The 18943-nt window shown below is 36.4% G+C and overlaps 1 long non-coding RNA gene across 1 annotated transcript in view; it reads left to right on the forward strand.

The window, feature by feature from the left end:
* Positions 1 to 18019, forward strand: part of LOC148131396 (uncharacterized) — a 39200-nt gene extending 21181 nt beyond the window's left edge. The window contains exons 4-5 of the long non-coding RNA XR_015748774.1: positions 10383 to 10428; positions 17345 to 18019. This is a non-coding gene — a long non-coding RNA (uncharacterized LOC148131396). The remainder of the gene's footprint in view (positions 1 to 10382; positions 10429 to 17344) is intronic.
* The last annotated feature ends 924 nt before the right edge of the window (positions 18020 to 18943 follow it).

Below are 18943 nucleotides of genomic sequence, written 5' to 3' on the forward strand. Positions count from 1 at the left end.
ACTAATCAGTATGCAGTTTAGTGTTTAGTTATCATGACATTAGTTATACTGTACAGGTTGTAAGATCTGTTAAAGAGTCCAAGCTCAATGAGCATTTTTTGTGCTTCATACAGTCAACCATCAGAAACATTCACCCAATCTCACTGCTGCCTTTCTTGGCATTTCCCATAAATCAACCAATTCTACCTAGCAGCAAACTAATGAGAAAGTGCCAAATCTAGTGTCCAGCTACATTCTCACCCCATCAGTGTCTCACTTCATTTTTGCAGCAAATACCAGCTATTCAATTAAAAAAGAAGAAGGTGAAAATGTTGATTTCTGGCAGTGGATGTTAGGGAATATTATTAAGATTTTTTTTTAAAAAAAAATGTTGATACAATATGAAGACACTGTATAAAATATTCATGCTAGCCAGAAGAAAGGGAATCTGGAAATCCAGTGGATTGGTAAAAGCAGACTTATCAATAGTAGGTGATATTTAACTTTCACGTTTAATGTTATATTTGCTAACTACTGCAGCATTTCTTGCTGAATCTCAGTGAGTCAGAAGTCAGTTGACTCAGTTGTACTATTCCTGAGTTGTTGCAAATGCCCAAGGGTCTTCAGATCGCTTGAAACTTGTCAATTAACTTTGGGGATGCAAAAAAAAAAAAAAAAAAGATATTATGACAGCTGTGACTACAACTTACGAAATAAACATAGAGTTGAGAGCTCCTGTTTAATAATTCCTCAAGATATTCCATTTTACTCAATCTTTTCACCACCATTCTGCTCCCCCAACAACAAATCAATAATTCTGAAGCATTGGAAAGAGTGGGATGCAAGCCTGAAAAAGGTCCCCAAGAATATAAGAAGTTAGTTACTTCTTTCATGTTGGAGAGTTAGTGTGGTGTAGTAGGTAAGATGCTACATTTGTAATTGGAAAACTATAAGTTTTAATTCTTCCATTTGGTATGTGTTTAATCCACATTAGAAGTACCTTCCACCCATTCAGTTTTTAAAGATTTTTTTCCTATTCTGCTTATCATTGGGATGTATTCCTCTTGTTTATAAAATGTATTGTCAGATTGGCCACATCTGAAATGGGGTCAAAGAATGAAATCAATTGTTGATCAGTTGCTGTACAACTGCATTACTGAAGTCATTTCTCCCCTCTTCATTTCTCCCCTCTTTCCTGTTCAGGGGAAGCTTTCTGTACTGCTAAGAGAGATTTCTATAATAAATGCTTTCCAAGATTTAACTTGACTCATTACTCAAAAATAAATCCTGTCAATTCAGTGGAACTTGCTTTTAAACATGCACAGGACTCTATTATTATTGTTAAAGCACAAATATGCACTTGAGCATGACTTATAACTTCTTGTCTTCCAGAACATCCAGTAATTGTAGACATTTAATTTTTCTCTGGGTACCAGCTAAAAATAAACCTTTATAACATAAGGGTTGTTGATACAGAGAAAACTTCCTCGTCAGCTTCACAAGCCATAAATTTGTGGGCAACCTGTGATTCAGTTTCACATATCTTCATTTTACAATTAACAGTTTTAGTGTAAGAAAAGGAAAATATCCCTTTCCACGTTACATTTTTTATTCAGATTCAATGTTTTCTTTTCAACATCATCAAGACATTTTATTTAAAAAAATCTGTAACAAAAGACAATTATTCACACAACATTAGACAATTGGTCTATGTATACCAGTGATAATTGTTCTCCAAATTTTCAGAGTGAGATATTTTCTTAAAACTTATTAGAGACGCCAAGGACTGATTCTAGCAACTGTTTAAACAATAATAAAAGATAATAGAAACAAAATTCCAAAAGGAAAATTAGGGAAAAAACAATAGAAAGGGCACACATCTTTTAAAGAAAAAGGGGGAAAAATAAGGGGGGGGGAGAACTATTAGTTTAAGGAAATGACTTCTGATCACTATAAAATCATGAGGAACTTCCAATAACCCACATTTTAATCCTACACAAATCAATAAATCATTAACATTTCAGTCCTGGTGTCACTAAAAAGCCCATACTGGTTCCTGAAATTTCATAGAAACAATTCTTAGCTTAAGTTTGATCTAATGAACAAGCTTCCTAACAGACAGGAAGCAGCAGGTGAAACTAGGCAAAATCACATCTGATACCTGTACAATTAGCATAGGGCCCTCCCAAGGCTGTGTGCTTTCTCCCCTTCTGTTCTCCCTATATACCAATGACTGCATCTCAAATGATCCATCTGTTAAGATACTGAAGTTTGCAGATGATGCAACAGTGATTGGTCTCATTCGAGACAATGACGAATCCGCATACAGATGGGAGATTGTACAACTTGCCTTGTGGTGTAACTGGAACAATCTAGAATTGACCACAATCAAAACTGTAGAAATGATGGTAGACTTTAGGAGAAACCCTCCCATACTACCACCTCTTACAATACTAGACAACACAGTATCAACAGTAGAGACCTTCAAATTTCTAGGTTCTATCATATCACAAGACCTAAAATGGACACCTAACATCAAAAACGTCATCACAAAAGCACAACAAAGAATGTTATTTCTGCACCAACTCAGAAAGGTCAAACTGCCCAAGGAGCTGATGATACAGTTCTACAGAGGAATTATTGACTGTCATCTGCACCTCTATAATTGTCTGGTTTGATTCTGCAACCCAACAAGACAGACACAGACTTCAGAGAGTAATTGGGAATACAGAAAAAAAAAATATTTACTATCAACCTGCCTTCAGTTGAGGACTGGTATATTGCAAGAGTCAAAAAGAGGACTGTGAAAATATTTACAGACCCCTCACATCCCAGACATAAACTGTTACAATTCCTACCCTCAAAATGATGCTATAGAGCACTGCACATCAGAACAACTAGACACAAGGACAGTTTTTTCCCGAATGCCCTCACTGTGCTAAACAAATAATTCCCTCAACACTGTCCAACTATTTACAAAGTCTGCACTATTACTATTAATCTTCTCATCACTCCTTATCACCCATTCCCTCCCACTTGTGACTGTATGATTGTAACTTTATCGCTTGTTTCCTTACGATTTATATTGACTGTTTCCTAGTATGATTTGATTGCTTATTGTACCCAATGACTATTATTAAGTGTTGTATCTTAGGATTCTTGATTCTTGATGAATGTATCTTTTCTTTTATATACACTGAGAGCATTTGCACGAAGACAAATTCCTTGTATGTCCAATCACACTTGGCCAATAAAGAATTCTATCTATCTTTCTAACTTTGTACCCTTTCCTTTTGCTTCCAGAAATTTTGATCTTTAATCCATTGAGATGTTGTCGTAGGATTTGATCTCTCTTCAGATTTTCACTTTTTTCATCTCAAAATCTTCTCCAAGCAAACCTGTTTTATATATCCAATAAGTAGTCATTATTCAGGTCATTCTTTTGGTTTGTCATATGTATTTCCACTTTGTCTGTAATCTTGTTTTATAATCCACAATTTCCCAGTATTTCAACAGTTAATTTATATTATTTCTGCATCTGATTATTTTTGTGTTAGCTCTTTGTCCTATAGATCTTCCAGCATATTTTTCTTCACATTTGTTATAACATCTGCCATTTCTTTTTTAAATATATTTTGAATATAGTCTATTAATAGAGGCAGACATCATTGCTGATATTGTAGCTGCTAGTTTTTATTCATATTCTTCAAATATTTTATCCATATTCTCCTGGAGTATTTCAAGTGTCCCAACATTTCCTGTCACTTTGTCTCAATGTTCTTTCTTTTCTTCTTCCTTTTACAGTTGTACTCATAAGTTTACATACCCTGGCAGAATTTATGATGTCTTGGCCATTTTTCAGAGAATATGAATGATAACCCAAAAACTTTTCTTTCACTCATGGTTAGTGTATGGCTGAAGCCATTTATTATCAATCAACTGTGTTTACTCTTTTTATATCATAATGACAACAGAAACAACCCAAAAGACCCTGATCAAAAGTTTACATACCCCAGTTCTTAATACAGTGTATTTCCCCCTTTAACATCAATGACAGCTTGAAGTCCTTTGTGGTATGTGTGGATGAGGCTCTTTATCTTCTCAGATGGTAAAGCTGCCCATTCTTCCTGTCAAAAAGCCTGCAGTTCCTGTAAATTTTTGGGCTGTCTTGTATGAACTGCACGTTTGAGATCTCCCCAGAGTGGCTCAATGATATTGAGGTCAGGAGACTGAGATGGCCACTCCAGAACCATCACTTTATTCTGCTGTAGCCAATGACAGGTTGACTTGGCCTTGTGTTGAGGATCATTGTCATGTTGGAATGTCCAAGTATGTCCCATGTGCAGATTCTGGGTTGAGGAATGCAAATTTTCCTCCAGTATCTTTTGATAACATACTGCATTCATCTTGCCATCAGTTCTAACCAAATTTCCTGTGCCGTTGTAGCTCACACGTCCCCAAACCATCAGCAATCCACCTCCGTGTTTCACAGTAGGAATGGTGTTCATCATAGGTCTTGTTGACTCCTCTCCAAATGTAGCAGTTATGGTTGTGGCCAAAAAGTTCAATTTTGGTCTCATCACTCCAAATGACTTTGTGCCAGAAGATTTAAGGCTTATCTCTGTGCTGTTTGGCGTATTGTAAGTGGGATACTTTGTAGCATTTGCATAATAATGGCTTTCTTCTGGCAACTCGACCATGCAGCCCATTTTTCTTTCAGTGCCTCCTTATTGTGCATCTTGAAACAGCCACACCACATGTTTTCAGAGAGTCCTGTATTCCACCTGAAGTTATTTGTGGGTTTTTCTTTGCCTCCCAAACAATTTTCCTGGCAGTTGTGGCTGAAATTTTTACTTGGTCAACCTTACCATGGTTTGGTTTCAACAGAACCCTTCATTTTCCACTTCTTGATTAGTGTTTGAACACTGCTGATTGGCATTCTTGGATATCTTTTGGATATCTTTTTATATCCCTTTCCTGTTTTATACAGTTCAATTACCTTTTCCTGCAGATCCTTTGACAATTCTTTTGCTTTCCCCATGACTCAGAAGCCAGAAATGTCAGTGCAGCACTGGATGAAAGATGCAATGGTCTGTCAGGAGTCCAGGAACTCACTTACCTTTTATATACACACACTAATTACAAGCAAACAGATCACAGGTGAGGATGGTTACCTTTAATAGCCATTTAAACCCCTTTGTGCCAACCTGTGTGCATTTTATCAGGCCAAATTCACCAGGATATGTAAACTTTTGATCAGGGTCATTTGGGTAGTTTCTGTTGTCATTATGATTTAAAAAGAGTAAACACGGTTGATTGATAATAAATGGCCTCAGCCTTACACTAACCATGAGTGAAAAAAAGTTTTTGTATTATCATTCATTTTCTCTGAAAAATGACCAAGAAATCATAAATTCTGCCAGAGTATGAGCACAACTGTATACCTGGAATCTTTAGTCTCCTCTAGAACCTGGGAATGGAGTGAAAAGAGGAGTCAGCCTAATATCCCTAAGTAGCCATAAGGAAACTAAATCTAACCAGTGGTGGGATTCAAATTTTTTTTACTACCTGTTCTATGGGCGTGGCTAGGTGGGTGTGGCAGGGGAAGGATATTGTAAAATCTCCATTCCCTCCTCACCCCACTAACCTGCTTTCCAGTTCCGTTCTCCTCTGCAGGGCAACAAAAGAAGACCCAGCCAATCAGCTGGGACTTGGGAGGCAGAGAATAAATGGGGGCTGGGCCAGTCAGAGGTAGTATTTGCTGGTTTTTTGAACTACTCAAAATTTCCGCTACCAGTTCTCCAGAACTGGTCAGAACCTGCTGAATACCAGCTCTGAGTCTAACCCCTTTGAGTGTCATTGACCCTTATCCAATTTTAAGCAGGTGCTGACCATTAGTTGAGAAGATTCCTATGCATAAGTTTTTGCAATAAATCAATTTAATTGAACCTTCAGGTGTAGATCTGTCTTTCAAAATAGTATCCAATTTCTAAAATAATAAGTCTCAAATTTATTTTATGACAAGATAAAGAGTTTAGTTCTCACAAAGGTGCTGTTTATTTAATATAATTATTTTCAAAGAATTATAACAAAAGTCCTCATGATCCACCTCCCAGTGCTTAAACCATTTTCTCATGGTCTTCTCATGAGCAGCAGTTATCATGAGCATTAGTGGATGATCTTCCATTCTCTTCTTATCCAGAGAGGTTTTATGGGAGTGGTCTATTGTCCAGTCCTTTGTTCATGCCACAACATTATTTCCATTCATTCAGACATATGCTAATTCTCCATTCCTCTCTTGGAAATACTCAACATTTCTTGAGATTAGTAGCAATCCAGGTTTGTGAAAAATCAAAGAAAATTTTAACTTTTCCACCACGTAGAACAGTTGGAAAATATTTTACAGATTTACTGAAGTCACTACAAGAAAGCAATAACCCTTTTCCAGATACCTGTTGGAATTAACATAGTTTTTACAGACATCAATTAACAAAAACTAATTGTTCTAAAATTCTACGCATCTAAGCAAGGGAGAAAGGAAGGGATGAGAAGCCTTAATGGTGGGGAGCAAGATGCAAAGAAACAAAAGTCTTTTAGAGATAATGGGTAAACTTTATTGAAAAAGGGATTCTGGAAAGGTACATAAGATTGTATTTTTATATTTGTACTTAGAAATAATTTTAGAAAATTGGAAACAATATGCAATTTAAAATGTGATAAAATATTTAGTATAATTTAGTGAAATTTTTGTTAAGAAAAGGGGAATACCTTAATGAAACAATGATTTAAGATATGTGATGTGATGGGGGGGGGGATAATTTTGGAAAGCATGAGTGTTTCCATAAAGGTATGATGTTTAAGTGAAATGGGTAAAATGCTTAAGAGATAAATGATTGTTAATATTAATGATTAGACTATGTTATCCTAGTGAATTTTTTTGTGAAATGAAAGATTTGAAGTAGGAAATGGGGGAACATTATAATGAAATAATGATTTATAATATGTGATGTGGGGGGTGGGGAATAATTATGGAAAGTAGGTGCTCCCATAAAAGTATGTGATTTAATTGAAAAGTAATGTGCTAAGTGTTTAAGATATAAATGATTATTAATATTAATGAATAGATTTGTATTGGTATTGATAATATTGTATAATTTTAGAATGTACCAGACAGAATCCCAATGCTATGCATTCTATATTAAGTATTATAAATGTAGGGGAAAGAGATAAAGGCGTCATACTCCAATTAGTGTACAGGAGAAGTTTTCTTTAAAGAAGAAAGATAAATGGATAGCTGGAAATAGAACAGACAAAGAATAATAAATATTATGACTCGAATTGAGATGAGATAAATAAAATAAAATTAAGAAAATTTAAAAGAGAGGAGAAGCTATATAGAAAATTGAAAATGCTAATAAGATATGGAATGATATACAAAATGAACATGAATTTGAATTGGTGTCTGTACCAAGAGTTTTAACCCGGGACTAAGCAACTTTCAGAAAAGAGGTTTTTTATGTTTTTATGTTTTGTGTTTATGTGTGTTTATGTTTGATTGAGCTAATAAAACCTTGGAGGAATGTTAGAAAAGGATAATGGAGAATAAAAGATAGAAGATAATAAAGTAAGCCAGAAAGGAAAAATAAATATAGTGAATAAAAACATATAAAATAGATAACTATAGAAAAGAAATATAATTGAATGAAAGTATAAGGAGAAATAATGAGGAATATGAAAGGATATATATGTGTTTATAAGGAGATGTGTCAATGATGTATAAAATGTTTTATTTGCTTAGAATTTACAAACAACTTTCAGAAAAAAGGTTTTATGTTCTTACGTTTTATGCTTTGTATGTCTTTAAAAATTAATAAAATTTGTTCAAAAAAAAAAATAATTCTACGCATCAAAATGTTTTACAGAAAAGTTGCCTTGAGGCCTTAGCTTAGATCCACATTTTACCATGTTTTCTGTAGATTTTATAGCGGAGAGGAGGATAAACATCTTGGAGCTGAAAAAACTCAAGCTCTTGTCTGCTGAAACAGGCTGGTTATTAGGAGCCTGTCTTCCTCAGCACTCTTTTGGTCTTTTTCTTCCTTTGCTGATTCATCCTCAGCTGTAGTTCAAGCAAACGTTTCTTCAAACCAACCAACAGATATCAAGTTGCCACTGCAAACAAACTGCAAAGAACCTTCTTTGACCACATTCAAACTTTTTCAGGAGAGAAAAGGAAAGAGATTCTTACATGCACAATTCAAGAGGCACTACCTGGAAGGAAGCTTCCCTGGAGAGCAGCAGGCAAGTAGGCTTCTCTGCTTAACTAAGATTAAGTTAGCCTATTCTAATTATTACCTTTTCCACCTTGGTGTCCTTCAGATGGAACTCTTATGATTATAATTCCCAGTCAATGTTCCAGTTATGGGAGAAGGAATGTTAGGAATCACTATACATCTTTCACTCTTACCAATTTAACAAGATTATTATGAGAATATACTTCCCTGAACTTCAAATTAAAACTATATTTGAATTCCATTTTCAATTTGATTTTGATAAAGGGAGAAGGAAGTGATACTAATGTCAATCTTTTTAGCAACTAATTCCATCAAAGTTCCACTCCTATAGAAATCATCCTATAAATCTTTTACCAGGATGCATCTATGGGAAAGTTAAGGTTCTAACATACTGAAGAATGAAGTTGTTTAGATTTCCTGGATGGATGGTATATAAATATAATAAACAGCAAACTTTTTTTTTTACTTTTGTACATCACAAGAGGACGTGGGGACATTTTCTAATGAACAGATTCAGTGTCACCTGGATAACAATAAAATCCAAAAAGGTTATCAGTGTCTTAGGTGGATACATTCAAAATACCCCTTTTAGCTGTGTATTAAAAGAAGAGGGTAATGCCTTTCACTGAGGAACTTCATGGTTTCCCAGGACACAGTTTGAAAGCTACATTTCTATTAAGCAATGGGGCAAATGGGATGTTTCAGATAGGAATGATCATTTAGAGGCCATTCTCCCTATCTCTTTGGTGCCCAGTTGGCAATATAAAATATTCAATCTGTACCAGATGGGAACTTCTTGACACAACATTAACTTTAGCGATGCACAGATTTTGTTCTCTAATATATTCTTCTGGTTAATTTTTCAACGTCAAGTTTATAGTGTTCTGTCTAGTTTTCTGGATATTTTGTCTGGCTGGAGTTATGAATTGCTAATTTTAATGGATGTAAAACTAATGGAACTGAGAGAATGATTCAATCATGTAAGTATTCAATTTTTGATTAAGATGCCAAATACAATAAACTGCAGGTTGGGGTGTCTTTGATCTTTCAAAAGGAGGAAAAATATTGTTTTCATTATTTCAATTTTATCTGTCTGTATCTCAATGAAATCTAACTATCTAATAAAAACATGCAACTTCATCTAGCAACATAATGTGGTTCTGCCATGTTTGATTAACATGACAGAGTTCAAATCATAATTTGCATATTTGCTGTTGTATCTCATTTATTCAGAGTCCCTCTGTTTTCTGATCGGGAAATGCTATGGAGAAACACGCCACTATTTTCCATTGCCAAGGCCTTAGTATAGTTCCAGGCAGAGGTCCATCTCTCCAACTCCCTCAAACTAATGTTTCAGTTTGATCAGCAGCTTTTAAAAATTAGGCACCTCTTTATAAAATTAGCAGGTTGATATGGAAGCTACCTTCTTTTGGCTTATGTTTGCAGGTTTCCAATAACTTTTGGTGAGATGGTGGAGGGGACAGTCTATTTCCCCTTCATTTAGTTTTGTAGGAAAACTGAATGAATTTGTTTATTCTAAAACTGTAACTTCTCTTATATATTCCAATTACACTCAGAACTACCACCACTTTCTACATACAAAACATATACACAGAGGAATACAGTATGTAAGACAGCAGAAAGTCCTTTGTGCAGTGTGGGCTGAATTTTTAATCTTATTTGATGATTTGGCAAGTGATCCCCAAAAGATTAAGTTTAACTATCCTGATGGATTTTGTTCAAGACTTCTCCTTATCCTCCTTCTCCTTTAACTATCCTGATAGGCTTTTGTTCAAGACTTCTCCTTATCCCAAAGGAGGGGCAGAATTATTTTGCTTATATATGAATTTTTGAGATGTTGATATTACAGTCCCTTAGTACAGTGATGAATGAAGAATTAATATTTGTATGAGGAGACCATATGCTGCTATTCAGCTGGCAGACTGTAGGGAAATGTTCTAAGCTTCAGATGTGCTTCATAAAGAATTTCAAGTTAATCCATAAAAGGTGACTACACTTTAAGAAAGCCCAGAACACCACTACATTTCAAAGACAACAATTATATTTGGAATTGAAATCTTTCCTTTTCTTTTCTTGGCTCTGTAATCCCAGCTGCACTGTCAAGCCTTCCGATGAACATCCAGAAGGATTGAAAATGGTAAGAGAAAGCAGCTCCACATGTGGTCCCACTCCTTTCTCCTCCCTGGCCTCCATGTATTCCGTTAGAAGCTGCTTCTGAATTACACATTCTTAGGAAATAGTCTCCCAAGTGAAATGAAGCTGCAGTTGTGTTCAAGCAGATGAGATTACAGTTTTCCTCAGTCCTGTAGTGGAATTTATGGAAGCCAGGGACAGAAAGAGGCAGGCAGGCAGGGTTATACAGGTGAAACTCAAAAAAATTAGACTATCGTGCAAAAGTTCATTTATTTCAGTAATTCAACTTAAAAGGTGAACCTAATATATGAAATAAACTCATTACATACAAAGCAAGATAGTTCAAGCCATGATGTGTCATAATTGATTATGGCTTACAGCTCATGAAAACCCCAAATCCACAATCTCAGAAAATTAGAATATTGTGAAAAGGTTAAATATTCTAGGCTCAAAGTGTCCCACTCTAATCAGCTAATTAAGCCATAACACCTGCAAAGGGTTCCTGAGCCTTTAAATGGTCTCTCAGTCTGGTTCAGTAGGAATCACAATCATGGGAAAGACTGCTGACCTGACAGTTGTGCAGAAAACCATCACTGACACCCTCCATAAGGAGGGAAAGCCTCAAAAGGTAATTGTAAAAGAAGTTGGATGTTCCCAAAGTGCTGTATCAAAGCACATTAATAGAAAGTTATGTGGAAGGGAAAGTGTGGAAGAAAAAGGTGCACAAGCAGCAGGGATGACCGCAGCCTGGAGAGGATTGTCAGGAAAAGGCCATTCAAAAGTGTTGGGGACTTTCACAAGGAGTGGACTGAGGCTGGAATCAGTGCATCAAGAGCCACGACACACAGATGGATCCTGGACATGGGCTTCAAATGTTGTATTCCTCTTGTCAAGACGCTCCTGAACAACAAACAACATCAGAAGCATCTTACCTGGGCTAAAGAAAAACAGAACTGATCTATTGCTCAGTGGTCCAAAGTCCTCTTTTCTGATGAGAGCAACATTTGCATCTCATTTAGAAACCAAGGACCCAGAGTCTGGAGGAAGAATGGAGAGGCACACACTGCAAGATGCTTGAAGTCCAGTGTAAGGTTTCCACAATCTGTGTTGATTTGGGGAGCCATGTCATCTGCTGGTGTTGGTCCACTGTGCTTCATTAAGTCCAGAGTCAACGCAGCCGTCTACCAGAAGATTTTGGAGCACTTCATGCTTCCTTCCACAGACGAACTTTATGGGGATGCTGACTTCCTTTTCCAGCAGGACTTGGCACCTGCCCACACTGCCAAAAGCACCGAAACCTGGTTCAATGACCGTGGGAATACTGTGCTTGATTGGCCAGAAAACTCACCTGAACTGAACCCCATAGAGAATCTATGGGGAATTGCCAAGAGAAAGATGAGAGACATGAGACTGAACAATGCAGAAGAGCTGAAGGCTGCTATTGAAGCATCCTGGTCTTCCATAACACCTCAGCAGTGCCATAGGCTGATAGCTTCCATGCCGCACCGCATTGAGGCAGCAATTGCTGCAAAAGGGGCCAAAACCAAGTATAATGCATGATTATACTTTTCAGAGGTCTGATATTGTTCTATGTACAATCCTTGCTTTATTGATTGCATGTAATATCTAAATTTCTGGGATTGTGGATTTGGGGTTTTCATGAGCTGTAAGCCATAATGATCACAATTATGACACATCACGGCTTGAACTATCTTGCTTTGCATGTAATGAGTCTATCTCATATATTAGCTTCACCTTTTAAGTTGCTTTACTGAAATAAATGAACTTTTGCACGATAGTCTAATTTTTTGAATTTCACCTTTACATCCAATTATTCCATTTTAACCTTGCATTCATTCACCAGATTTTACCAGCTGTCCTGCAGCATCTAAGTGGTATATTATTATTGGTGGTTATTGTACTAGAGAATTTGAATTGTTGACTCCTATTTTTTTTTTGTCAACTAGTCATCATGTTAACAAGTATGGTGCAGTGGTTAAGGCATCAGGTTAGAAACCAGAAAACTTTGCATTTTAGTAGCACCTTAGGAACAGAATCTGTTGGTTGACCTTGGCCCAGTCATTCTCTCTTAGCTCTAGGAAGAAAGCAATGGCAAACCACTTCTGAAAAACCTTGCCAAGAAAACTGCAGGAATATGCCCAGATAGTTTCCTAGAATTGAATCTGATTAAACAGAACAAGAAAAACCAGTTGTCATCTTTCTTTGCAGGGTTGAGTTAAAAGGGACTTTAGAAGTTTCTTTTTAGTTTAGTCACTTTTGTTTAATGTACTAGGCTTGTCTCACACATAAAGTTAAACTTTAGTAGAAGATATGAGTGGGTAAGCAAGTTCAACAGGGTTCTGCATATCCAAATCTTGAAATCTTGAAAATGTTGAAAAGTTATTAATACATTACCATAAAGATTCTCAAAGGTTCTGAATCTCTTCTCAGATACATACAATTATAGTCTGATTGGTAATCAGGAATCCTGCCTTACCAAAATGAATAAAAGGTTTGTGGTTCAGATTTCATCACTTTTTTTTTAAAAAAAAATATATGGCCTTTTTCTCATGTAGAGATAGGTTCTATTGTTCATTTACTGAGAGGATACCATTCATTTCCTAAGATTCGGAGATCTACGAAAGCTGAAAGATGCAGGCTGCAAGGGAGAGAAGGAGAATCCTATTGTATGAGAAAGATCTGTTCATATTTCATCCTTTTATTTATTAAGAAAGATCTTAGATTTAGACATCCCTCCTAAGGTAGTGAGGAAGCCTTCTCCCAAGAGTGTTCCACCAAGCTGTCTATTTGTTTTTTCCTAATTAGCAACAGATTAATCCTTAAAAATAATCTGATTTTTGCTTTTCTCTAATTAACAGAGGTGCTTACAGAACTAATCACATGGGGCACAAGAATTTCTGCAGTGCCACTTTTTATATTATTTCTTCCATTGTCTGAAAATCACAGCAATATAAAGCAGCATCATGCCAAAATGATCATTCCTGCTTGATTTTGATGCCATTCATCAATAAAAAGTGTGAAATAATAGCAACAGACATAGACTTATATATAGTCCCATAATGATGGACAGCAGGAGTCCCCAACCACCAGTCTGCAGCCTAGTACTGGTTCACGGCTTTTGGGAAACCAGGCTGCGCAAGCAGTGGGTGACCAGATGAGTATGCAAAGCTCCATTTGTGCAAGCAGCTGGCGCATGTGTGAAACCATCCCTTCTTTCCCTCCATTGTCACTACCATTGCTGGTCCTCGTAACCAGAAAAGTTGGTGACAGTTGATGTGCAGTACTCTCTGGGTGATTTTCAATGTCAGCATGAGTGTTATTTATATACTTGGAACCCAGATTTCAAGCATACTTCAGATGGTATCTGAATATCATATCTTCAAAAAGGGAGACCCAAGCCTAGTTGAAAATTACAGGCCAATCTCCTTATGCTGCGTCACCTGTAAAGTCATGGAATCAATTATTAACCAATCCATCATCCTTCACTTAGAGACAAATAACCTACTCTCCAATAAACAATTTGGTTTCAGAAAAAACTATCCTGTAATCTGCAACTCTTACACTGCAAAAACATATGGACGACACAACTCGACCAGGGCAAAGCAATAGACGCAATCTACATAGACTTCTGTAAAGCCTTTGATTCAGTGGTACACGACAAACTACTCCTAAAAATAAAATCCTATGGTATCTCTGGACAACTGAATAACTGGATAGAAGCATTCCTGTCAAACAGACAACAAATGGTCAAAATCGGGAGCGTCCTATCAAATCCAGTACCTGTCAATAGTGGTGTTCCCCAAGGCAGTGTTCTAGGACCAACTCTCTTCATACTCTACATAAACGACCTCTGTGATCATATTAAGAGCAATTGCGTTCTCTTCGCTGATGATGTAAAGCTGTTCAATACCACAGACAATACTGCTACCCTACAAAAGATCTTGACTATGTATCAGAGTGGTCAAACAAATGGCAACTTCAAATCTCAACAAATAAATGCTCCGTCTTACATATTGGCAAAAAAATCAGAAAATAAAATACAAGCTGAATAGTCAAGATCTTGTTGATGACTCAAGCTCTGTAAAGGACCTTGGAATACTCACCTCTAATGATCTAAGTGCTAGAGCCCACTGCAACTACATAGCCAAAAAGGCATTAAGAGTTGTTAACCTAATCCTACGTAGCTTTTTCTCTGGTAATATCACACTACTAACCAGAGCATACAAAACATTTGCTAGACCAATACTCGAATACAGTTCATCAGTCTGGAACCCACACTACGTATCTGATATTAGCACAATTGAGAAAGTCCAGAAATATTTCACAAGAAGAGTTCTCCACTCCTCTACTCGTTGTAGAATACCTTATGCCACCAGACTTGAAATTCTAGAACTTGAAAACCTTGAATTACGCCGTCTTCGGTCTGACTTAAGCATGGTATATAAAATCATACATTGCAATGTCCTACCTGTCAATGAATACTTCAGCTTCAACCATAACAACACAAGAGCACACAATAGATACAAACTCAAAGTAAACCGCACCAAACTTGATTGCAGGAAATACGACTTCAGCAATAGAGTGGTCAATGTCTGGAATACTCTACCCGACTCTGTAGTTTCTTCCCAAACCCCAAAAACTTTAATCTTAGACTGTCTATTATTGACCTCACCCCTTTCCTAAGAGGCCTGTAGGGCGTGCATAAAGCGCACCAACGTGCCTACCGTCCCTGTCCTATTGTTTCTCTTATTCTTTTATTTTTCTTATATGTACCCATTTCATGTATTCACAACTATGTATACATTTATACTTATTATCTTGTAAACAATTGGCAAATCAAATAAATAAATAAATAAATAAATAAATAAATAAATAAATAAATGGTGTGGAAAAAGAATGTCAACCTCTCTTATTGCTTATTTGTTCCTGCCACCCTTTAGAAAAACAAAAAACATAACAAAGCTTCCCATTGCTATTTTCTGTCTAATTGGTACCATTGTCAGAAATGATAATGCTGCTGACTATTTGATCACATGAGACTGTAAGAACAGGTTGACGTCCTAAAGGTAAAAGTTTCCCCTGTCCAGTTGGGTCTGACTCTAGGGGCTGAGGCTCAACTCTTAGCTGAGAGGGGCAGCATTGTCTGAAGACATTTCTATGGCCAGAATGACTAAGCAGCGGTGGGATTCAAATTTTTTAACAACTGGTTCTGTGGGCATGGCTTAGTTGGTGGGCATGGCTTGGTGGTCATGTTATTGGCTGGGTGTCGCCAACTCAATATCACTCACATTGAGGCACCCTCTCCTTGGCTGGCCTCTCATGACTGTGGGGATGCTGCAACAGTCGTAAGTGTGAAAAATGGTCATAAGTCACTTTTTTTCAGTGCCACTGTAACTTTGAATGGTCACTCCACACAAGCAAAGTACCAGCAAAGGAGGGGAAATAAACTCCAGAGATTTCCTGAGACAGGAAGTCTAGTCCTGCCAAGAATGTAATAAAGGTTAACAGAGAGGCAGTTTCTGTAAGCAACACCAGAATGTTTCCTTCCTGCCTTCCTTGCAGCATTAGGCCAGTAATTTCTTCTAACAACCAGTTCTCCAAACTGCTTAGAATGTTAACAACCGGTTCTAGCAAATAGGTATGAACTGGTAGAATCCCACCCGTGACTGTAAGCCAAAGGCACACAAAATGTTACCTTTCCACCAAAATTGTACCTTTTTATCTCCTCACATTTGTATAAATTGCTAGGTGGGCAGTATTTCTTATGTACAGTAATGTTTGTGTTGGACAATTATATTCTAATAAGTAGATAAATAAATATATGCATCCAATCTGACACAAAGTATAAGAATAACATAATGCAACCGATGGAAGATGTTTATTTTCCCCTCCATTTTTAAAGAGTTTTAATTATTTTATAAATTTAGCTTACCCATTTATTGTAATTTTATACCAAAAATAATTGGAAAATTCAGATTTAAAAAAAAAAAAAACAAGGTCATGAGCTGGGTAGCTACATAAATTTGACGAACAATTAAATACATAAAATCTTGACACAATTTTTCATCTTGTCATCAAACTTTAGTAGGATGATCTTGGTTGCCTCCAAGGTAACAAAAAAGGGAGCTGATGGTAATTTCTCAGTTGCCCTCTTGAATTTAAGAGTTTAATTTTGAATTTATATATTCCGAATAATTTTTTTTCTTTTTTTTTAATGTTCTCCCTCACACTGTAATTTTAGTGAAAAAGGGATCAAAATTATCCTCCAGTATTTTTCCCCATCCTCTAGGAAAAACAAAGTCCAATCTGCCAAAATTAGAAATAAAGCTTATAAAAAAAGCATATAGCATATATAATGTGCATGTGTATATACACAAACACATATTCAGAGACAGAAAGAAAAATATTATACTGCTCTTATGGTCATGCTTTGGAAAGACCTTGTAGCAATTTTCTCTTTCTTTCTTTCTTTCTTTCTTTCTTTCTTTCTTTCTTTCTTTCTTTCTTTCTTTCTTTCTTTCTTTCTTTCTTTCTTTCTTTCTTTCTTTCTTTCTTTCTTTTTTAACAGAGTGGAACAGGAAATTAATCAAAATACTGAATTCTTATAAACAGAACTTTGTAAAATTATTTTCCCTGGGTGCTGAGGGTGAGAGATCTGTTGGGCATAACTTTAGCAGGTCTAATTGATCACTAGGATACTTCATGCATCAAAGTATGCTTTAAAGAGAGCTTCACAGATATGTAGAAATTTTTTAAAAAACTGTTAATGCAATAAAACAGATATTTTCCAACATCAGGTATGTTTGAGAAAGCCAAAACTGAAACTTTCTCTGTTGGCTTGTAAAAATGTGGACCTAAGTTAAAGTCCCTCACTCCTCATTTCCTATTTCTTTTTGCAGGTGATTTCTTCAAGCACCATATTATGTATACAAATGGCCAACAATCTGAAATCCAGATGAAATCAAAGAAACAGTAGCAAAGAATGAGTGTATGTATTTGTTTTTTGTTAGTCACAAAGTTGTTTCCGACCCATTGCAACCCCATGGACAACGTTCCTTTAGGGCTTCTTGTCCTCTACCATCCCCCAAAGTCCATTTAAGCTCACAGTGACTCCATCCAGCCACCTCATTCTGTTGTCTCCTTCTTCTATAACCCTCAATCATTCCCAGCATTAGGCTCTTCTTCAGTGACCCCTTCCTTCTCATTAGGTGGCTTAAGTATTTGAGTTTCATCTTCAGGATCTGGCCTTCTAGAGCAGTCAGGGTTGATCTCTATGACTGACCAGTTTAATCTCCTTGCAGTCCACGGGACTCGCAGCAGTCTTCTCCAGCACCATAGTTTAAAGGCCTCAAGTCTTTGATGCTCAGCCTTTCTTATGGTTCAACTTTAACAGCCATACATTGCAACTGGGAAAACCATAGTCTTGACTATACACACTTTTGTTGGCAGAGTGATGTCTCTGCTTTTTAGTATGTTGCCTAGATTTGCCATACATACACACACAAATATACATCTGGCCTTGGGAAGGAGGAAAACAGCAATAAACATTAAGAGAGGAAAAACTAAAATTTAGTCAGGAGAAAATGAAAAGCATTAAAAAAAACTCAAAATAAATTTGTCTTGGTTTTGTTTGATATGAAATGGCATAGTGAGAAACTGATAGTCTTTCAGGATTCAGTTATTCTACTGTAAAATAATAAAGTACTTTCATGGAATCTAGGTTTTTCTCCCCTCAAAGGGCAGCATATTTACAACATTCATTTTATCTAAAGTTGATTATGCATTGAATTAACATATTTTAATAACATAAAAATATGCAATATCAAAATATACCAACAACACATCTCTCCCTAAATAACAGTGGGTGGTAGATTGGCTATAGGAGATTTGCCACAAAACTAAAATGGAACTGCTGTAAAAAAAATGTTGATCATCTTTTTGTTTCCTCAGTCAGGCACAGGCCACATGTTCATGTCTATGAACAGGAATCTAGTCAACTAATGGTTACTACTATTTTGACACTAGATAAGGCTTAACAGAATTCAAGAAGGTTAGAATTAGATTACTTGTTGGAAAGTAGAAACTCTAGGCTGATTCCCCTTCTGATACTACTCTCAGGCTTTGCTACTCATACATTCTCTCTCCTAAAACACTTTTGAACTATGTCTTCTTTGTAATAAAGTTTCTGGTTTAGAGGACCAGAATCTATGGGGTATAATCAAATTATTTTGTAATAATTCCTGTTGGAAGCAAAATCTGGTCCAGTTCAAACCTGGGAGAAAGATACAGGAGGCAAGCTGCAGTTGGAAAGGAGGTCTGTGACAAAGCAATCGGTTCTGGGACAGCTGACAAAATAGTCTGGTGAGTGGATGGGTTTTTATGTGATTCTAGGGCTTTATGATTTAGATGTTCATTGTGTAATGTATTTTAATCTGCACTTGAGTGTGCCCTTTTAGTATTCTAATTATTCAGTGGTGGAATTCTACCAGTTACCCTAC

The sequence above is a fragment of the Notechis scutatus genome, chromosome 3 (genome assembly GCF_049901735.1).
Source record: "Notechis scutatus isolate UNSWTSFEM ecotype Mainland chromosome 3, rNotScu1.2, whole genome shotgun sequence".
Lineage (NCBI taxonomy): Eukaryota > Metazoa > Chordata > Lepidosauria > Squamata > Elapidae > Notechis > Notechis scutatus.